Genomic DNA, 13,969 nt, shown 5'->3' on the forward strand with positions numbered 1-13,969 from the left:
ATTAATAATTAATTGAGAATCATCAATTAGCAAAAATTTAAATAAAAAATAAAAATTAATAAAAAAATTAAATGGATAAAAAGCATCTCATAAATTAATAAAATGTAAATAGATGTAAATGTAAAATTTTCATTCTGTCTTACAAAGTTGAAACTACCGACATATAAAAAAAGACTATAGAAAAGATGAACAAGACATTTGCTATGTTTCCATCCAAAGCTGCAAATTTATGCCCAAAATTGGAATATCCATAAAACATTTCCAAATAAAGCACTGTTTCCATCCCATGTGTTCAAGAGAACAAAATTGTCACTTGCTGGGAAATTGCCACAAAAAATCTGTAAAAAAAATAAATAAAAAGCTTGCCGCAATCGATAAAGCCACTTATATCACTTGCGCCTCAGAGTGTGCAGACAAAATGCAATAAATGCTGTCATGTTATATTGCGTTCGGAGGCTGATGCCTCGTCTTTGGGAACAAAGTCATGTAATACTGTTCTAGGAGGTCATTATACCCAACCATTTTGATGAAAAAATTTTGGCTCAGGCATTTCAGAATGCCCAAACCAACATTTGAGATGCTGTGCAAAGAAATTGGTCAGCTTGTTAGTCCCGTCTCACATGATCTGCTCAAGCAAAACCACATGACTTTTTTGTTGTGCATCAAGGGATTTATTCGGTAAATATGTTTCCATTGTATTTTATGCGCACATCTTCTTATCAAATAAAAAAAAAATATTCACCTCAATTAAGCGCTGTGGCGACCAGGGCAGGCGAGAGCCGTGAGGGAACGGCGCGAGGCCAGTGGCGCGAGTGTTAATGAGCTTCACCTGGGAGGCGCACCGGCCTTGAGTCCCTCACGGAGGAGCTCCGGGAGCATAAAAGGAGGAGCGACTACAGTGAAGGACGAAAGAGGACCAGGCCTGGATATTATTTTATGTTTTATTATGTTTGTGTGGCCGGCAGACATCCGCGAGGGTCTGCCGGCATTACTTTCGTTTTGTTCTTTGTTTATTTTATATTAAAGTTTTGTTGAATGTTCGCCGGTTCCCGCCTCCTTCTTCCCACATTTACGAACCGTGTTACACGCGCATACAATTTTATGCACATTTTTAGAGTTTATGCGCATCTTGGCATTTTCACCCAGCGTTTTTTTATGCAAAATCCTAAAATTCAAATACAATTAAGTGGATGGAAACATTGCTAATGATAAGTCAAGGAAACATGAATACATTTTGGGTGTTGACCCACATAAGTGCACCATCACCACGCCACAGTGACTCCAGTCGTCCTGATTGTGGGCAACGAATTGGTTGCACTCAACTTGTTTTGACAGCTGATAAAGGCCAATTAAAGCCTGCGGGTTGTGTTTTCACAAGCCTTGTCCAGGGCGTTATCAAGAAGCCTTTTTCCCAAAATAGGTTTCACTTTGCATTAATAACGGTAAAACTGACAGACGCTGTAAGGCTGAAGGATTTCAAAGGAGCATAAAATGCATCAATGGCAGGCGAGCTTTCATGTAACGATTCCTCAAGTGTGCGCTGTGATCAATATTTAACAAAGATCTAATAACGTCAACGTGCCTATAAGAGTGTGCGAAAGAGCAGCTATGGTTTAAATCTGCTCAAAAAATGCTGAAGACCCAAAAGCCATCTGAGCAGACCGTGTAAAACCACCAAGCCACTTTTCAGATGGGAAACTATCTGGCAGCATCAGCACAAGCTAAAAAAGATAACAAACAGACCAGCAAACCAGGGGGAAAAAAAGAAACTCTCTTTCACCAAGAGCGAAGAGAGGAAGGAAAAAAAACACGGCCTTGTTGATAGAAGATCTTTTCCGAGCAGTGCGTGCCATGATCAAAAGAATGCTAAATATGGATGCTCAAATATCAGGGCGGTGCGTTCCTTCGACACCGCCTGGATTCAAACTGTCAAACACAGATTAAAGACAACGCTCGCTCTGTCGGCTGCAAAATCAATCTGGCATAAACAGACAAAAATTAAGTTAACAAACAGACAATGACAATATAAGGTCTGGTGATTGTATTCTGAATCAAAAAAGGCAAGTGGAGCAGTCAGAAGCAAAAATATGGCTGTTCAGCAAGCAGATGAACAGAACGGACCCGAGGGGGAGAAACTGGAAAGCCTCCACGAGTTCTCAAGTGAGCCAGTCAGCTCCAACACCTTGGCAAGAGCAAAACTAATCGCAAAACAGACCTTTGACAGAGGCACAATCAATTACGCCGTCTGTGATGTCTGGCAGCTTCTGCTCATATGTGTTTCTGAATGAGGGAAATGTGAAGTCTGCAACAGTAGAATAATTAATGGCTGAAAGGGAGTAACTCACTGCTATCTGTTATGGGATGCGTGTCTATCTGAATGCATCACTGACTGGATGGATGCCACAAAGCCATTCACTGGCAAAATCACTTGAATAGAGACACAAAACTATTTGGTTTGATTCATCACTGTTTTTGTGTTCATTCTGGAAGCAAACTGGAAAGGCTTGTATGTGAGGTTTATATGCGCAGTATTTTTGTGGAAAAGCACTTTTATTTGTGACTCTAGTTCAGTTGAATGAGCAGAAATCAGTCAGGCAGGCACTGAACCAAATAGCATAAGGGCTTGACAATCCCCTCCTCCTCTTTTTTCTTCCTCCTTTCCTCTGACCTGGTTCCAAAGCCATAGCCAACATGAGGGAACTGGGGTTTCTGAAACGGGAAGGAGGAATGAAAAAGGCTGACTTGACTATGACACCCTCAGCATGTCGTCTGTCCCGCTGCTGGAGGATATTCTTCAGAGTGTCGCCCACCCCGAGTGCATCTGTTGAGGCTCGCGCAATAAACCCAATAAAGATGATCTTAACAGACCTTTTTTTGGGCCATCTGCCACATAAGGAACAAAAGTCTGCCATTGTCCCCTGGGAGCCCAACACACAAAACATTTGCTAAAGACACTGTCTAAAAGCAGAGTAGCACCTTTTAGCCAAACTTTAACTACCTAATCAAAATACATAAACTTATTGTGAATGCAGTTCATTCCATCTAAACTACTAGGATTTGTTTCAGCAGGGATGTATTAACTTAATGGAAAGTGACAGTAAAGACATTAGACATTGTTACAAAAGATTCCTATTTCAAATAAACGCTGTTCTTTTGAACTTTTTATTTATTAAAGTATCGTGAAAACAAGTATCACAGTTTCTACAAAAATATTAAGCAGCACAACTGCTTTTACATTGATTTAAGAAATGTTTCTTGATCACTAAATAATCATATTAGAATTATTTCTGAAGGATCATGTTTTTAAAAATCAGCTTTGTCGTTACAGTTTAAAATTTTAATATTTTCAAATATTACTGTTTTTACTGTATTTTTTTAAATCAAATAAAAAGGTGAGCATATGAGTTCTTTCAAAAACATTAAAACATTTTTACAAGAATAATCCTCTTCTTAAATATATATAAAAAAAAAAAACAAAAAAAAAAAAACAACGTACCAATCCCAAACCTTTAAACGGTAATATGTGTAAGGGATAATCCACAGCTAGCTGTGCATTAAACGATTTTAATGCATGATGTGGAGGCTAAAAACCTCCTGATGTGAAACAGAATCCATTGATTCCATTCAAATTGTTAAATGCACCGCTAGCCGTGGATTATTACGCTTATACCTGGTCATTTGCCAGCATTAACAACCTAAAGGGGTGACTGATTATGATTTGATTTTTTTAACTTTATTTAGTGTGTAATGTTGCTGTTAGAACATAAACAACATCTGCAAAGTTCAATACAAACAGATATTTCTTTTACAGAATTCTATGTTTAAGCACTACAACAAACGGCTGGTAGGAACTACAATGAGCTTCTTCCCGGGTTAGTGACCTCGCAAACCCTACAATTTACTTAAACCCTGCCCCTGAGAACAGTCAACAACACCCTGAGAACACTTTAGAGAAGAGGAGGAGTTGTTGTAGTAAAGTGTTGTTACCATGCCGTCATTTTACGCCGGACTGCTTCACAAACGAGTCAATTCAATGCTGGATTTGCACAAAAGATTAACATGACGACACATGCTAGTTGATGAGTTGAATCGACTCCACAGCAACTACATAAATTTATCCACTAACCATTCAGAAATGTCCATTTGACTTCTAAAAGTCCATCAGTGTCTGACTCCTGTTTGAACAACGTAAAGCTGAACACCGTTACTGACATTCGTCATTTTGGCTGCGTGAGATTCTCCAGCTTTGTTGTTGTTGAGCAACTGAAGCATGAGCTGTTAAAGCTCCGCCCTCTTTTTGGAAACGGCTGGGAGCAGCAGCTCATTTACATTTAAAGGGACACACACAAAAATGGCGTGTTTTTGCTCATACCCAAATAGGGGCAAATTTGACAAGCTATAATAAATTATCTGTGGGGTATTTTGAGCTGAAACTTCAGACACATTCTGAGGACACCAGAGACTTATATTACATCTTGTGAAAGGGGCATTATAGGTCCCCTTTAAAGCTGTTATTGATGTTTGCAGCACAATATTTGACCAGAAGGGTAAAAAAAAATGGCATTTAATTCCGTAAGTTATGGCTTGTTATCTAGCGTTCTGCCCACTTTAAATCAGACACAGAGATAAAGTAGTGCGTAAGATTATAATTATTTGAATGAATGAATTCTGAATGAATGAATTATCAAGAGATGAGAAATGCTTGTGTGAATTTGTGTGCAGCGTCTCTCTCCCTCTGTTAACAACTTAGCTGTGAGTTTAACTACTTCAACAGCAGCAATGTTGAGAAATATAGTGTAGCAATTCAGTAGTGAAGCTAATTTATTAATAAAAGCCGCGGGGCAGCATTGATAAGTTTCTGTGTGCACAGGGCGATCTCAGAGTGACCTGTATGTGTAATTGCTTCAGAGAAAACAGCGCATTAATTTAGAACGGTGATTAAACTGACCTGTGCATTAAACGGTTTTATTTCACACCTTCCAGCCAGTCAGAATTGAGGATTCAGACAGACCATGGTGTAAATGAAAACAAATGTGTAAAAAAAAAAAAAAAAGTGTATAACAACACATTGTCATAAGCACAATCAATAATAATATTGATTCAACTAATAATAGTGGCAGAAAGTTAGCTTTATTTATTTATTTTTAATACGAACACTGACGATTCGCTTTTTGATTTCCAGCATGCTGCCTGAATCCATTAAAACACAAACAGACAAGATCTTTTTAAACATTCTTTGTACTTTAACTACAATACAATAGCCTTGAAATATTAAATGCTTATTTATTGATATTTGTATGTAAACTTTAAAACTAAACTAAACGTTAAACTAAACTAATCTGTTGATGACAATTCTTATATTATGCCTATAATAAAAAAAAGATGCTTAGGAGTTTGTTGTCCTACGGTCATATTTTAAAAATACAGAGGCTTAAATACATTAGACAGTGATGAGCTATTTTCAGGACTAAACACATTTAGGAATAAATCTCTCTGAATATGTCCCAAAGCAATACTGGCTGCTCTGCCTGCACTTCATTCCCAAAAGTCTGACCAAATTCTCTGACTGCAGCTATTCACATGCTCACAAAAATGTAATTAATAAACAAACAAGCCTTTTAATGCATGTAGGCAACCTGAGTGCTGACATTGTTAATAAGGAAAGGATCTGAAAGGGTTAACCTACATCCAGTTCATCACCCCTGAGGTCCTGGTGGATCAAGCGACATTCTTAAGAGCTTTCAACAAGATAATGCCATACAAAATGGGAGGTGTGTAAGTGGATACGATGAGTCCATCAACCACTACAACATCTTCAAGAAGGGCAAATATTAGGGTCAGTGGCCATATGCAAATCAAGACTCTCTTAAAGGGAGAGGAGTGGCACCAGCTGTCCGACAGAAAGACCTTCACCACCTCCTTCATCATTTATAACACTGTTAGAACCAGCAATATGGCTGCCAGACAGATCTTTGAACTCAGCAATGTGCTTCTTAGGCCAAACACAGGTGTTTTAAAATGTGACGGTAATGTTTTCTTATAAGGTTTGCATCCATGAAAAAGCACAAAGTATAGTTTAAAAGAAAAAGTTTTACAACAAAGAAAAGTTTGGCTAGATTGTTTGATTAAAAAGCAAATTCCAACTGTGCAAAATCAATAAATAAAAATGTTCTTAGTACTACATGAAGTTGAGCAGTGATACATAGGACTGCTTTGTCAGATCTAATATCAAAGGAAAAACTGAAGGCCTCAAGATTAAAAATGGTTATTTTTGTGGTTGAAACAGCATGTCAGCCAAGAAAGCACAAGAGACATCTAGACACTATTGTGTCATTTTATTAAAGGTGCCCTAGAACCCCTTTTCAAAAGATGTAATATAAGTCTAAGGTGTCCCCTGAACGTGTCTTTGAAGTTTCAGCTCAAAATACCCCATAGATTTTTTGAAATAAATTTTTTTAACTGCCTCTTTTGAGCCATAATTACATATGCACCGAATAAGCGCGGCCCCTTTAAATCTCCCGCGAGCTCTCGACAGCCTTAAACAGCAAACACAAAGTTCACACAGCTAATATAACCCTCAAAATGGATCTTTACAAAGTGTTCGTCATGCATGCGTCGCATCATGTGAGTATAGTATTTATTTGGATGTTTCAATTTGATTCTGAATGAGTTTGATAGTGCTCCGTGGCTAAAGCTAACATTACACACTGTTGGAGAGATTTATAAAGAATGAAGTTGTGTTTATGCATTATATATACAGACTGCAAGTGTTTAAAAATGAAAATAGCGACGACTCTCGTCTCCATGAATACAGTAAGAAACTATGGGAACTTTAAAGCTGCTGTCCGCAATTTTTCCTCTTTGTCGCCATCTCTGTTTGAAACCTGCAATTGCAGTCATATGCGGAACAGTTATTTGTACGTGCGTTGTGCCTCCGCACAGCTCATCAGCGCGGATTAATCTAATGCTTGCTGTCAGTCACTGCACCGGTGGATACTGAACTTCAGAATCACAGATTCTACATCTTGAAAGTATGACCAATATAAGAATTTTCACTGGAAAATATCATCTGAACAAGTAAGTCACAAGTCTGCCACTTTTGTTCTGACCAACTGAGGAAAAAAGCATTAGGCCTACAATATATTACGCTGCCAATGATGATTAAATCTAATGATCGCTTAGTTCAGATCATGCCAAACCGTGTAAATTATTATTATTGTTATACTTTGTTCTCAAATTGTTATTGTTAACAACATCAGCACTGCGCGACTGTGTATTTAGTGTGTTTTAGCGTTACCTGTAGATTTCAATTTCTGTATCGACTCCACAGTCCAAAGTCTTTTGCTTTTGGCTATGGGTGAATCCCCAGTTGTCACTGATGATTGTCATTTTGACCTTTCTGGATTACAATCTGCCATCAAAATGATAAGTTTAATTATTTCAGCTGCTGTGAGAAAAGGCTATAAATGTGCCGCTACCAGCAGCATCCTCGCGTGATGTAACTGACTCGACGGAACTCCTTCCTGTTTACGGACGTGACGTAATGACGCACAGACGAACTGCTGCATGCTTGAATTTCATATAAAACATTATTACAAGCTAACTGTTGTGAATCGAGACAAGATAATTAGATAGTTTTGAACACTGGCTGGTTATGTATTTGTTCAAAAGTTGATTTTTAACCCAAAAAAGTTGCGGACTGCAGCTTTAACCACATTTAACAGTACATTAGCAACATGCTAATGAAAAATTTAGAAAGACAATTTACAAATATCACTAAAAATAGCATGTTATTATGGATCATGTCAGTTATTATCGCTCCATCTGCCATTTTTCAACATTATCCTTTGCTTGCTTACCTAGTCTGATACAGTTGTATTTTTTTCTAAAATGACCGATCGTTTCACTAGATAAGACCCTTATTCCTGGTCTGGTATAGTTTAAACTTAAAGCTCTTTGAAGCTGCACTGAAACTGTAATTTTGACCTTCAACCGTCTGGAGGCCATTGAAGTCCACTATAAGGAGAATAATCCTGGAATGTTTTCATCAAAAACCTTAATTTCTTTTTAATTTCTTCGACTGACGAAAGAAAGACATGAACATCTTGGATGACATGGGGGTGAGTAAATTATCAGGAAAAGTTTATTTAAAAGTGGACTATTCCTTTAACAGTTCATTATCATGTGACAAGCTACATGCTTTTAACCTTCCCAACGAATTATTATTGTTATTATTATTAATAGCGTCGTTTATTGCAACTGCATGTGTCTGTGTTTGTCTCAGCCATGATTCACCTAATAAGCAAATTCAAAATATGTTTTTAAATGTAATATGTGTGTGTTAAAATGCACTCACATATCTCTAATGAACGATTTTAATAGTTTTAATAAAATTATGTGCGTTTCAATCTCCGAAAGAGTTGGTTTTCGCATTTTAAATGCGAAAATTACTCAAGAACAGATCAGATTCAATGCGATTCAAAAGCGAATCGTTGAGAGAGATTCACGAACAGGTTCAACCGATTCACTGAAAAGATTCGATTCAAAATAACGATTCGTTCACGACTCTGACACCGCTAATAGCCTACTCTATGTCCCTCGTACCAAGTCATTTGTTTTTTAATTGTTCAATTCAAATTTATTATATGTTGTTTGTTTGAATGTTAATTGTTGTTACTTGAAAATGTAATAAAAAAGAATAAAAAAAAGACTCTGACACCGCTATCGAAAGCACCAATGCAGACCAACAAATTCCACTCGAACTCGTATGATGCAAAGACAGACTGTCTAGGCAGGCAGCTTTTAAAAGACCACCAGTCAGACGGAAGGCAGAAGGACAGCGCTTTTCAGATCCAAGATGTGGACTTCTCTGTCTTTATTTTCTTTTAACACACGTACAGCAAAATCCCCCTTCACATATAAATAAACACACTGAAGTGTAAATAAGACATATGAGGCCGCAGCAGTTCGCAACGCACTCCTCCACAACAGCAACCAAACAGCCCTAATCTAAACAAAGACGTATAAAACAACCATAAAACATCGCCATAGCGATTTTATCTGCGTAGTTACTACATAGAAGTCATATATAACGCTAACATAATGTGAAATCCATAGAGTAGAATGTTAACGCAAGCTAGTGTAAAAAACAAAGCTACTTACTCTAGTACTAGGTGAACAGAAGCAGATTGCCCCAGTGCACGTTCCCAGTCCGTTCCGTTTTCCTCTTTTATCATAAATATAAAGACTATTTGCTCATTTTCGCTGGCTTTAAATTACTATTCACATCGGCATGCATCATCTCCATCGACACCGATTCGGTCCCGGTCGGTGTGTTCATGCCTCAGCGTCTGAAATCCCCTAGAAAGGGAACTAGCAGTGTGTTGTTGTGTATGGGGATGAATCAAAGAGACGGGAAAAAATCTGTCACAGCCAGAATCCGTGTGTGAGGGAACAAAGAGCCACACGGCCGCCTAGTGGAAAGAAAACAAGTAAGTAACATCATGACTGAAAATGAGTATGAATATAATGATGTATTTCTAAAGAAGAATATGAATAAAGTACATTAAAAGTAGTGCAACTAAATTCACACATTTCTAATGTTTTAATTACCTGTACTTAAATGCATACTTATTTGTTTGAAAAATTAATTGAAATGTATTTTGTAAATTTAATAACAAACGAATGAATGTAAATTTTAATTAATACTGTCAAGTGTACATAAACATTATAAGTATGTTTTAATTAGGCTACTTGTACTTAGGCGTTCAGTTTTCAAATGTATATCATTTAAAATTAATATCCATAATTTTAACTACTTATATTGCTATGTAACAGGAATTATATCTAACAATAATGATGAACACTGTATTTTTACTAACCAATATTAACAAAGATCAATACTGTAAGAAATGTATTGCTCATTGTTAGTTCATGTTACTTAATACTAACATTAGTTAATACATTAACTAATGTAAACAAATGAGACCTTATAGTAAAGTGTTGCCTGTATACCCTATATATTAATTTGCATTATTTTATATTATCATTCAAAAGTCTGGAGTCTCTTTATGCTCAGAACACAAGGCTGCTTTTTTGATTAAAAAACCCTAATAAAAACAGTAATATTGCGAAAAATTATAATTTAAACTAAAGCCAGCGTTCTTTCGTAGAAACCGGAAGCACTTCACTGTGTTTACAATGTCAACAGCATAGGAGATTGAGAAGAAAAGAGTAGAAATTGTTGAATAAAGTCATTATTTTTGTTTTGTTTTTGCGCACAAAAAGTATTCTTATCGATTCATTACATTAAAGGGGACCTATTATGCAAAATTCACGTTTGCATGGTGTTTGGACATAAATGTGTGTTGGCAGTGTGTGTACACAACCAACCTATAATGATAAAAATCCAACCACTCTTTATTTTTAATTCCCATAAAATCATAAGCAATGTCTCAGAACAAGCCGTTTCCAGATCCCTGGCGGTGTGACGTCACAAAAGCCACAGGCCCCGCCCACGAATGTTGACAGACACTGCCGTTTTAACATAGAACCACCCTGAGCAAGTCCCCAGCCAGTTGTACACAGTCCGCCATTGCTGCACTGACGAGAATGTCTCCCAAGTGTTTTAGGTGTTTTTTCTGTAGCTGGATGGATTAATCCACATAGCTCTCTCCATTTACTCCAGAAATCTGAGCCGCTGAAGACGAGGTCGATTCATTTTGTTTTCGAAGAGAATGCCGAAATTAATTTATGTCTGCACAAATCATTTCACACCAGACTGCTTTGTGAACGAATGTCAATACAAAGGGACAATACAAAACAGAGGTTGTGCTAAAAATGAGTTACTCAAGGATAGATCAGTAAACTGTTTGTGATCCAGCTACAGTCTCCAGAGTGACACTGGATATGGCAGTAATGAAGGTGAGAGCACTTTATTACAGTTCATCAGAGTTGATTTACGGATATAAAGTTTACCAGTTTATTAAGCACCACCCGAAAAGGCATAAGGTCTTTATATATTTGTTTACTGTTAGTTGTAACAAGTGTTTCAGTGTAATTCGCTGTGTATGTTGATGATAATGCAAGGGAGAGAGAGTTTATGGATATTTTAATGCACACTTGCACTATTTTATTAAGCACTTACAGGGATTTCTAGAGTGAAAGCGGATGCTTCATCTTTTGTGTGAAGTACAATAAACATCATAAAACTCATCGGTAAAGTCGAACAGGGTCCGGTACAACAGGCTTGTACTAATATAGTGGATAAAAACAAGACGACAATATAACTTATAACCGTAATTGAACTAAACTATACCTGTTCTATCTCCATGCAGCATATATTTGCAGTTTCTAATAATATAGTGCGTCCTGACATTGAAGAATCAGCTCTTGAAGCTCCGCCTTCTTAGGCAGAGTGCAGCAGCTCATTTGCATTTAAAGGGGCCACACTGAAACAGTGCGTTTTGGCTCAACCCCAAAAAGTGCCAATTTTAACATGCTATAAAAAATGATCTGTGGGGTATTTTGAGCTTAAATTTCAAATACACACTCTTGGGACATTAGAGACTTATTTTACATCTTGTAAAATGGGGCATAATAGGTCCCCTTTAAGGTTGAACCACTGAAGTCATGTAGACTATTTTTTAACAACGTCTTTACTACCTTTCTGGACCTTGAATTTGTTTATGATGTTGCTGTGTATAGGGAGATCAGAAAACACTCAGATTTCATCAAAAATATCTTATTTTGTGTTCCGAAGATGAACAAAGGTCTTACGGGTTTGCAATTAATGACAGAAATTTCATTTTTGGGTGAACCCTTTAAGTGTTCTCCATTTTAATATGATTAAAATGTAATTTATTCCTGTGACATCAAAGCTGAATTTTCAGCATCATTACTAGTCTTCAGTGTCACATGATCCTTCAGAAATCATTTTAATATTTAGATTTAATGCTCAAGTAATATTTCTTTTCAATGTTAAAAACGGTTCTTTAAATATAAAGTTGAAAAGAACAGCATTTATTTTAAATTATATATATACTGTATAGTAAAATATTAATGTCTTAACTGTCTTAATCAGTTTAAAATGTGTTCTTTCTGAATTGCTTACTGATCCCAAACTTCTGAACAGAAATGTAAATGATTATTGAATGTTTACTGGAAGATGCTCAGGTTGACAATGTTCAGGTCAGATTATACTTAACAGGTGATGCAAATACACATTTCTTTTTGTTTGCTGTTAGATTGCTATACTATTAAATGAACTGGCAATAGCAAAATCTTTTAGAGGCAAAATGAGGCAAATCATACTTGACAGTTTTCTTTTATTTAGACAACCCAAATAAAAGGCACATAAAACATTGCGCAATGTGTTTACATAATTACTCTTGACATACATTTAAAAAAAAATGTAGGAATGTTTTTTTTTTACCTTTCTGCTAATCAAAAAAAGCCTAGTCTTCATATATATACAAAATTACCAATGTTAATGTTCTAATACAAAAAGTCTTATAAAAGGTTATTTTACTTGTGTTTTTCCTTGCATGTGTCTATCATAACTACCACGTTCTCTGAGCTAAATGTTTTTGTACAAAGATATACATTCATTGGCCTTCACATGGGTTTGCCAATTTAATAAAATAAAAAAAAAAATAAAAAAGAAGGACATGATAGGACTGGACTCATTTTCAACTCTCCAATCCAAAACCGAACACAAAGTCTTTTCTCGTTTTCCCCCATTAATGTTCTTTAAAAGATACTGATGCATAAGGAGTAACTTCATTAGCAATACTTTATAGTATATTAAAAAAAATAACAGATTCACAATTCCTCAAACATGGCAACTTGATATTTCATATGCAAAATAGATTCTAAATCTCCACACACATTTGGTAAACAGTTAAACTGCAGTTGGCCGCCCAGGCAGTTTCCATCGCTGAGCACTGCTCGTCTTGTCAGAGAGAAGACTGATGTGTTTCACGGTGGCATTTTCAGACATGCAGTTCAGGCACAGGAAGTGACGCCATTGCGGAAGTCAGACATTTAATCACGAGCACAATTTAAAAATTCTCTCTTTTGTTGTTGTAGTGTTTTCAGTCACATTCCTCGAATTCCAGTTCTCAAAACTCATCCGAAATAATCCGCCTCGACTAAAGGCAACATTTAAAAACAAACAGAATGAAAAAGGAAATAGGCCATTGAGTGATTTTAGCTTTCACATGCCTACATGTAAGTCCATGTAATACTAACTTAAGACCACAAATGTTTTGCTACCAGGTCAACACTGGTTGGGAAACACTGGGGGTGCGAGTTAATACAAACTAAAACTTTTTTTCGTCAATTTACGCCCAGAAGGTGGTAGCCATGACATCATCAGTTAAAGGGATAGTTTACCCAAAAATGAAAATTATCCCATGATTTACTCACCTTCAAGCCATCCTAGGTGTATATGACTACTATGATCTTCTTTCAGACTAACAAAATCAGACATATATTTAAAAATATCCTGACTCTTCCGAGCTTTATAATGGTAGTGAAGGGGGGCGTTTTGAAAAAGGCCTTCTGAAGCGAAGCGATGGGTTTTCGTAAGAAAAATATCCATATTTAAAACTTTATAAAGTAAAATAACTAGCTTCCACCAGATGACTGTACACATACTTGCGCCACAAGAGTAACCCCTGACGCGATGTATGACGTAGGATGTAGGAGTCTCTTACTCTTCTCTTATATCGAAATCTTCCAACATTTCTCTTTAAAATTTCTCGTTTTAGACTTCTAATTCATGACCTGTGTTTTGTTTTGCTCCATCTTCTGCGTCATCACTGCATCATGCATCAGGTCAGAGTTCACTCTTCTGCTGCAAATCAATGCTTTTTAAAGTTTTAAATATGGATGTTTTTCTTACAAAAACGCATCACTTCATTTCGGCAGGCCTTTACTAACCCCCTGGAGCTGTATGAATAATTTT

At 36.6% G+C, this 13,969-nt stretch overlaps 1 protein-coding gene across 2 annotated transcripts in view; it reads right to left on the reverse strand.

Moving 5' to 3' along the window:
* The window catches only part of cuedc1b (CUE domain containing 1b), a 28,660-nt gene extending 19,263 nt beyond the window's left edge, over nucleotides 1-9,397 (reverse strand). For both annotated transcript variants that reach the window (XM_067365874.1, XM_067365872.1), the window contains exon 1: nucleotides 9,163-9,397. The gene's annotated coding sequence lies outside the window, so the exon portion shown is untranslated. The remainder of the gene's footprint in view (nucleotides 1-9,162) is intronic.
* Between the last annotated feature and the right edge of the window lie 4,572 nt (nucleotides 9,398-13,969).

This window comes from Chanodichthys erythropterus, chromosome 17 (genome assembly GCF_024489055.1).
Source record: "Chanodichthys erythropterus isolate Z2021 chromosome 17, ASM2448905v1, whole genome shotgun sequence".
NCBI classification, from domain to species: Eukaryota; Metazoa; Chordata; class Actinopteri; order Cypriniformes; family Xenocyprididae; genus Chanodichthys; species Chanodichthys erythropterus.